Raw genomic sequence first — 9,834 nt, 5'->3', positions numbered from 1 at the left:
TTTGTGACTTGATAGGAGACAGAGAAGCTTAATATCTAAAGTTTCCACTTCTAACAAGAGCAACTTGACTTTTCCTATTTATACTTACACACCTAGTTTTTATTTTCCTCACTCTTCTTCCCTCCTTCTCATAAAAAAGGGGCACCATCCTGTTACACAGCTAACATTATTCCAAACATTTGTAGTCTCACTTTTTTCTGAAGTTGAATTCAGCAACTTTGTATATTTCATTATTTCTTAAATCACTTTTTAGTGTTAGTCTAGTCTCTGTAAAATCATATAGCCTTGGCCTATCAAGCAAGGTTCTCTGGACTAGATGATGTAGTTCAATTTCATTGTTTTTCAGGTAAAAACACCAGAAACTGGAAAACTTCTGTGAACTGCTATGGATCACCCAGCTTGTTAGGGGCAGAGCCAGACATGCCCCTTAAGTACACTGACATGGTCCCCTTCTTCATACGGCTGATCCACTACACTTAACACAGATAATACAATCATCAGAGGAAAGCCATCTTATAGTCTCCTTACTTTATAGATGGGAAAGTTAAAGCCCAAAGAAATAACTGGTAACTAGCTTACAGTCAATTTATTATTTGTTGCCAGAGATAAGAATAGAGATCTCACATTCTTTTCTCACCAAACTCACAGAGAAGTTTTGTATAAATCAGAGATAAGACTTAGTATGGTGCAATGGAACCAAAGTATGTCTTGTGGAACACTGTTTCCCTGTAACAAATGACTTTGGAAAATTCTGAAAACTTTGTGCTGCCCTCTGGGATATGCACAGAACCCATTGGTGCATTAAATTAAAGCTGAGAAGTCCTGCCACAAATGATCCAATTATACACTGTATAACCCAGAATTGTCCAAATGCATGTGACCATGGAACTCTGTCTCATAAAAATTATCATCATCTTGTAGATCTAGTGTTTCATTGAACATTTTGTGATATTTTTTGGTTGAGAGCAGAGAGACCTGAGATCAAATCTCATAACTACCAGTCTCTGCATAGGTGCCCCTGGGCATATAATTTAATTTTCTTCATGTGTGACAAAAAGGGTTGGGAGGTGGTTAAAGTCTCTCTCATCGTTATTAGTGTTTTGTTGAACACTATATATAGTGTTATGTTGAACGTATGTATCTTCAGGCTAAGATTACTATTCAAGATCCATAAGAACGTGTGTTTATCTGCATATATGAAATATATCCTCTCTTTCTCTTTCTCCCTCTTTCTCCTTCCACCTCACACCCTCTCTCCCTTGTCCTTTCTCCACCCTCCTAAAACTTCTGATCCTCATTAGGAAAGAAGCATATAGACAGTGGTTATTTAAATTGAAAGCTGCAAGCAACATAAGTGTCCAATAACAGATGAATGGATAAAGAAGACATGTTCATATAAATATATATATATATATATATATTAACACACATACACACACACAACAGAATATTATTCAGCCACAATAAAGAATGAAATAATGCCATTTGCAGCAACACGGATGGACCTGGAGATTATTCTACTAAGTGAAGTAAGTCAGAAAGAGAAAGACAAAGATCATATGATATCACTTATATGTGGAATCTAAAACTGCTGGCTCATGCACTTTGAGTGGTAGGGCCAAATATACATCACTCTCTCTCTCTCTGGTTCTAGGCTTTGGTATCTACTATTTCTGTCGTGTTTTGTTTTACTTTGTTTTGTTCTATTCTTCCCTATCTGCTTTACCTACATAATTCCTAGATTTCTGCATGGTAGTCATTTGCTTCAGGAAGCTTCTCTTACTATTCCCTGAGTTTTAGAAAATGATGGCTCTCTAACTCACATAGGTTTTTAAATGCATAATGGTTCAAACAAACATAGCAGAAGCTTAATTCTCACTTATGTAATAGTTTTAGTTCCTGTTTAAAGTATCCCTGGTTAGCTTTCTTATGCGATGATTCAAGGACAGAGACTTCTTCCATTTTGTGGCTCCAACATTCCCTGTGGTCATCTTAACCCAGATGGTAGAGAGCAAAAGGAATTGGAGATGATGAATGGTGCATGACCATTCTATTCACATTCCGTTGGTTGGAACTCATGCCCATGGCCATACCTAACTGCAAGAGAGCTTGGAAAATGTGGCCTAGTTGTGTGTCCAGGAGAAAATATGGATATTAGAAGCAGGGAGTAATCTTTAGCCTTCTCTGAGTAGAACTGGTATTCAATCCAATTGTGGGTCCCTATGGTAAGGTAACCCAGAGTATCCTAACTGCACTTATCATGGGGTCTGGGGAGTGATAGGTGCTTAATAAATCCTCTATAATAAACTAATTATCAAATGAATAGTGTGAGATGTTATGATTTGTACTGATATGAGACTTGAAATATTAGACTAGAATTCAGACACCTGGCTCTTTATTTCTAATATGTGATAATGCAGGAAATTTAATCTGTCTGGGTTTCAGTTTCTTTAGATGGAAAGAGCGATAATAACTACTTTTCCTATTAAAAGAACTATTCTGAAGATCAAATGAGTTGTGTATGTAACAGTTTTTACAACAGTAAAGCAATTGTAAAGAAATTATTATGCAATCATATTTTTAATAATGGATATAATATATTCTAGCCACACTAGTAGAAGATTTTTGGCCCTATGAACTTATCTTTGAGAAATAAATTATGAAAGAGTATTTAATATATACCACTTTAGCAATCAGCTGGCAAAGGTTACGCTAAACTTCCTGTGTTATGTTTAGCATTTTGAGAACCTAGTAGGGTTTGTTGAGAGGATAAAATGAGCTAAGCCACATGAAGTCCTTAGGACAACACCTGCAATAGTAGGTGCTGAATAATTGTTACCATCATTACAATTCACATGTGTTGAAAATGATTTGCCCCAAGTGCAATGCTAAGCACTTTATATATTATCTTATTTCATTGTCATAACAACTCTACAATGTAGATAGTATTATTATCCCATTTTATAAATTAAGATAATTTTCCCCTTTATTTCCAACTGTGAGTGTCAACATTCATTCATGTTCTGAACGTCAGATGTGCAATGGTACCTATGAAGCCACATCTTCCATCAAAGGACGTCTTTTATCAATCCTGAAGCCATTTAACAGTAGCTGACTAAATATATCATAAATACTCAACAACTTGCTGCAGGAAGTTTGATATTGTTGTTTGCAAAACTTTCCTTTTTTAGTCTCAGATTCCTCTTTCGTGAAGCTCAGGTTGCTTCCTCACAGCATCCTTGTGACAAATAAACTTCTTTTCTTTGACATTACTTATAAACAAATGTTTTTCACAAACCAACAACCAATCCACCTAAATCCACCTAGGTTCCATAATGATATATTACTGTCCTGTACTCTTTATAGTTCAGGTTATGATGAAAACAAATTGGGTGATTTCTCAATTACTTTGTCTAGTCAAAATTCTTTATCTTGTCCTGGGTCTCTTGGAGGAACCGATAGAGGGCACAGAACACTCAAGAAGGTATCAAGTTAGTTGGAGGAGCCTGAAACCTTTGCTGATGAAAGCGCTTTCCTAGGCTTCTTAGTTAGCGACTGTGGTTTTGTGTTCAACGTGCAAAAATCAGGGAGTTAAGAGCGATTTTCCTTCTGCCTAATTTGTCAGAACAAAAATTATACCCATCTGTAGGCAGCATCTTCCTGATCTCTTATTTTAAAGTCTTCTTTTATTTATTTAGCTCTTTGCTGCCTTTCTATTATAAAAGAGAGAAGCCATAGTTCTTGTTAGAATATAAAATTTTCATCTCTGCTCAGTGATCCCCATGTTTTCTTTTCCCTACTATGGTGCATGACACAAATATGTGCACAAAGAGTTGGTCAAATTGGAACAGCACGTTTGGAAGGGGGAAAAATCTTCCCATGGGCACTCATGAATTCACCTTGGAGCTTTATAAGCAAGAGTCTACACTACTTTGCACTTTTCTGTGAACTACATGGGTCCAGAATTAAGTGCTTTGTTAAAACTGTGTTTAGGTAATTCAGAATTAATCTAAACTTCTAGAAGATATAGGTTATTTTCATGAGAATCATGGTCAACAGCAACTGGCTGTTAACAGAGTAGTCACCTTTGCTCATTTTAATGTTTCTTCATTAAAATAATTCAATCAAATTGGTTTGAAACAAAATAATTTGTCCACCCACAAAAATGTCCATTTTTTAAATAAGTAGTTATGGGAAGTATCCTATTTTTAAGACCCTGTGTGAATCCATGATATTATGTAGATATAGGTATATATATATATATATATATATATATATATATATATATATATATAATATAAATACATAATATTAAATATACATACACATGTATTTTATAATTATACATATACACCCAACACAAATAATAGTCCGGGATAGGATAAATGAACTCTTAGCAATGTGAGCAACTGGCTGTGGGTGTACAGAGGAGGAAACACTTAACTTCTAATTGAAACATAAGAGAGTGTTTGCTCATATCTCCTGGGACATCTGCCCTGGGCCCTGTCATTTGAATAAATTTTAATAAGCAGAAAATCCAGAAAAGGCATTTCAGGGTGGGAATGCTATGAGTAAAAGCAAACAAAATGCCTACTGCAATTGAATACAGGGAGGAATAAATTATAGATAGAGAATCAGAAGGGAGGAAAAGCTGTAGGACGTTAGATGGGAAAAGTAGTCTAGGAAAAGATTGTTATAAACAGTATGAATTAGTTCCCTAGATGGCAACTTTAAATCTCTTGATAAATCTAAAGTCTAGGGAACGTATCAAATGGTATACTGCCCTTATGCTAGCTACGTAGCCCTCCCATAAAATCATGCATATATATCTAGTTTAAACATTATCTCCAGCACATTATTTAAATGTCAATGTAACTACTTCACCTGGGGGAAAAAAATAATCAGTATAGAAGACCAGAAAAGGATCTCAGGAGCTCTTGGATGTCAATGAAGGGCACCAAAGGTAAAATGTACATGAAATATGTTCAGCTGCTTGGAAAGAGCAATTGTTCCTGATAATTAGACTTAAGACTCAATGCTAAGGAGGGAAGCTGAAGGCTGTCAGCTCCTCTAGAGGGTCCCGCAGAGAGGCAGGGACATGGGGAGGATAGGAAGGACATGTGCACAGCTGTGAAACACAGAAAGCATGTCATGGAGAGCAGGATCCAGTGGAGCTGTACCAAATAGCTACCAGATGTGCTCTTTTGTCAACGACCTCATCTGAAAGAGCTCTAAACTAAATATAACAAAGTAACATTTTTAGTGCTGTGAGGCTCATACCAGTTGAACCAAAGAACTACCACCTTGAGAGAGAGAATTCTTCCTCATGTGGGCAGTTCGTCTTAAGAGATATGTACGAACAATGTCATTAGCTTTGGAGATGTGAACAGAAAGTGGAATAGGCATTGCACCCTGTTGGCAGGAGATTGGGGTCCCCAGGGCACAAGGGACAATAGAAGTGTGGGTACAGATCTGGAGCACAAGTAATACATTATCCTACAGATTCAAAGACCATAGACCCATGACATGCTCCCCTGTGAGAAATTAGAGAGCGTGAGGTATTTATTCCTTTAAGCACTTAGAAGAGCAAAAATTACTGCCTAGAAAGACTTGTAGAGATGGAATTCCCATAAAACTGGTTGAAGAGCTGATTGAAAGCCAGGACTCTTATTTTTTTCCCTCACTAATATAGTCTAGAAATCAAGACCTACCAATATTAAACATGTTATTTTCTCATTCTCCAAAAAAATCTATAGAACGAAGTGCCAAATTATTATATTTTGGAAAAACTACCATTTGCAACATATGGGTAAACAACTACAGACTCAAACACTGATGTTGCCTCTATCAGCTGCAGTGCATACGTTCCTGACGATCGACACTGGTATATATTTATTTTAATCCTTTTGCACCGCTGTATAAATATAGCCTGTCAATGTTACGACATACTTTATGCTGAATACCAGCTAAACCCCGACCTTTAGTTTGCTGACTACATGAACCATGAATGCACCATAGCATTCCAAAGGACATAAGGATGTTAAATCTCCCCTACATTTTAAAGTTTAGATGGATTTAACTTCCCCTTCCACTTGTATTCATTCCAGCCATGCAGATTCTGCACAACTCAGTGGAATGTGTGAGGAAAGGGGTCAAAGAGAGTGCATCGTGGTGAAAAAAGTACTGAATGAGCTGCACGTTTTCCGGACTAGATTTTACCTTTCTCACCATCATTTTGGTTAACTTAGGCAATCACAACTTTGGAGAATCACTTTTTTTATTTGTAAGGTGAAAAGAGGTAAACTTAATGAGTGGGTTAAAATTCAAATTTTAATGGTCTAAATTCTCAAGAAAACAGAAATGCAGGAAGACCAAAGGAAAGACTTGAAGGAACTGAATTCTGATTGCTGGAGCAGAAGTGAGTCAGAGTAGACATAAGGTGTCAAATATGTGTTCCATTAGTTTGCAAAACACACTGAGTTAAATAACATTGGTTAGAAAATCCTGAAGATTTTCTCCTTATCTAAAATCCTATGACCATAATATTATGCATGTCCAAGTCACTGACTCATTAATTTTCCTGGTAACATAGGAACAGATCTTTAATGCAAAAAGATTGTGTCTCTCGATTTGTTCCTGTTTTTGTTTTTTATTTTAATCTGTACTTTCAATGTCTAAAATAATATCCAAAATTTGGAAGTGACTCTGTAAAAGAAGTTCTAAACGGGTTCTTACTTTTTCATTTTCTTTAATTTACTTAGAGAAGAAAGCAACGTCCAGTCCATGCTGCCTAGTTTGCAGATACCACTCAGTTTGCTCCCTTTAGGAGATTTACTTATAAACCAAGACCTCTATTTCTATTTTAGCAACTCTGGATGGTGTTTGATCTTTACTTGAAACCTATACAAGAGGTCTGTAGAGTGGAAGACTATTCTATATGATTGGAACATTACCAACTTACAGACGACCCTAACATTTTCCTTCCCATCAACTCCACTTATATCCTGGTCTTGGGGCATGGAACCCTCACAATATAATCCTTTCCCCATTTGCCTGTGAATTCAACAACTATTCATTTATTCCTTTGACATCTATTAGTTGAGAACATACTGTTTGCCAGGCACTGAGCTTCATACTGAGAATGCAGTGGTTCATAAAACATAAAAGTTTTTTGCCCTCTGAGAACATGGATCCCAGTGAAACCAGGAAACAGGCAATGACATCAACATATGATAAGAACCAAAGAAGTAAAACCACAAAGTGCTATGTGCACTTAGAGGAGAGTTACCTAAGCTTCTCTTACAGGGCCTAAGTGGGCTTTCCAAAAAAATGATACCTAAAATAAGAACCAAGGAACAAGTGAAAACTTAATTCTACTACTACTAGGAGTGGAAGGAGCCTTTCTTTCCAGGCAGAAAAACCTAAGGCCTAAGAGTGATATAATATGCTATATTCAGAAATATAAGTACAATTTTGAAAAAAGCATAGTGTTGTGGTATAGGAGAAAAAGGGATGTGGTTGATAAGATGGGCAGGGTGTAGCTAACATAGAACCATTTAGGTATGACATGATATATGTTATATGTTAGATTCTACACAAGGTTCCATGAGACTATTCATCTCATATTCAATATAAGTTATAAATTTCCACAATATGCTGAGTAACAAACTGTCCCAACTCTCAGTGGCTTAAAACAATGAATATTTATTTTGCTCATGAATCTTCAGTTGGGTGATTTAGTCTGGGCTAGGCTGCATAATATCCTGGTCTCAGCTGGACCTCCTGACATGTCTAAGGGTTGACTGGACATTACGTGGCTGATCTAGGATGGCTTTGACTGGGGAGCCTATTTCAAATGTCTCAATTCTGTCCATGCCTGTTCTCATGAGAAGACAGAGGGACCAAAGGAGAAGCAGAAATGTGTAAGAGTTTTTTCAAGTTTCTGTAAGAGTCATATCTGCTAACATTCTTATGTCCAGAGCGAGATACATGGCCAACTCAGAATGAAGAGGGTGGGGAAACAGGCTCCTCCTACTTCAGAAGAAGCACTGCAAGTCATGTGGCAAAGAGAACAGTTACAAGGATAGCTGAAGAATCATGACCACTAATGCCATCAATCAATCAAATATACAATTCTTGCTGGGCAGTGGAGTCTTTGCTTCCCAAGATGACGACTAATCTAAAAGATGACAATGATTTCATTGGATGAGATCTTTTCCTAAATGGACCACTCACCCACACCCCCTCACCAGCACACACATGCCCTATGAATCGATATGCTTTGTCTTCAACTTCTCTGAGATAGTACTCTGCCTTCTCCTAAAAGAATCAAGTAATGGTTGCACTTGGAGGAAATTTGAGGAGAAGAGAAAAGTAAGATATAAGTGGAAGGGAAGTGTATTCATACAAATAGATGTTTTAGCAAACTTTAGAAAACTATTTAATGTAATTAAACCTAAATTAGAAAGTGCATTAGTTAAGAATAAATAATGTACCAAACACTGCTCTAAGTACTTTTACCAAGATTTTCTCAGTTCTCTTTCTCTTTCTCTCTCTTACACACACACACACACACACACACACACACACACACACACATTAGATAAATGCTATCATCATATTATCCTCCCAATTTCACTTTTGAGAAAACTGAGACTTAGTGAGGTTACAAAACACATAGCACCTGAATTTTAAGCCCAGCAGTTCGATTCCAGAGCCCATTTGTTTAAATAATGTGTGCCAAATTGTCTTATCCCCAAATGTTCTAAATCCTACCCTTAGAGAAGAGTATGTTTGAGAAGACATTCCAAAGTCTATTTATTATACATTTTTCCTAAAAGTAAATGCCAAGACCCATGAAAACTTCCTATAAATGAATAATGCAGTGAAAACCTCAGAAATCTATAGATTGGTGTCATGGAAAGTCTGCTTTCCTAACGAGTTTATCTTTGATTAGTGATTCATTTACATAGATTTTGTCTGTGTGTCAATCCTCATGATTTGTGGCACTACATATTTTAGAACTTGACATATGCATTCTTTTCACAAGCCATGTTTCACAGCAGCCTCCATTGTCTATGATAATGAAGAAAGCACGTCAGTAATATGGAAAGCCCAGTTTCTTTCCAAACTACATTAGGACAATTATTCAGACTAGTCTAACAGTTGCCCTACCGTCCTGTGTGTTCACTAGACTGCCATGTCGACTGCCCCTTTCCCTGTGGATAAAATAGCCATTTATTCAAGAGCATATCTACTGAGCATCCACTCTGTGCCATGCACTGAGCCTAGTATAAGAGGTACAATGGGGAACAAATCACTATTTTACAGTTAAGTAGGGGAAACAGACCCCAAAAACTCCATAACTAAGAATAATTACTATTTAAAATAAAACCTATAGAGGTCAACCTATACTATATACCTATACCTGTATGCCTGTAACAACCTTACATTTTTTAGAATGGTCAGGGGAATCCTTTCTAGGGTGGTAGCATTGGGGCTCACTGTAACAAGCTCAGAAGAATGAGAAGACGTGTGTTCAAGGAGTTGTCTTTAATCAAAATGCTGAGGGGATGTTGAATCTGGGATATTCAAATGTTGTGAAAATTGAGTTCAGCAGGAAGCAACTTTTGTTTCTGGGCTTTTTATGGAAATATAATAGTCCTCATTCCTTCCTTGGTTACATGTACTCAATCAAGATGAATTGTGTTCTGGTTAATCAGGACCCCACAAGGCCCAATGACATAGTTCCCATCCTAAGTCTGGGCCTCGTGCTACCTTCGGGTTTGAAATGGGGCACACCTACCAGGAGGAGGAGGTGATGTGAATAAAGGC

This window comes from Phocoena sinus, chromosome 7, assembly GCF_008692025.1.
Source record: "Phocoena sinus isolate mPhoSin1 chromosome 7, mPhoSin1.pri, whole genome shotgun sequence".
Taxonomy (NCBI): Eukaryota; Metazoa; Chordata; class Mammalia; order Artiodactyla; family Phocoenidae; genus Phocoena; species Phocoena sinus.
Note: the sequence above shows the minus strand (reverse complement) of the source record.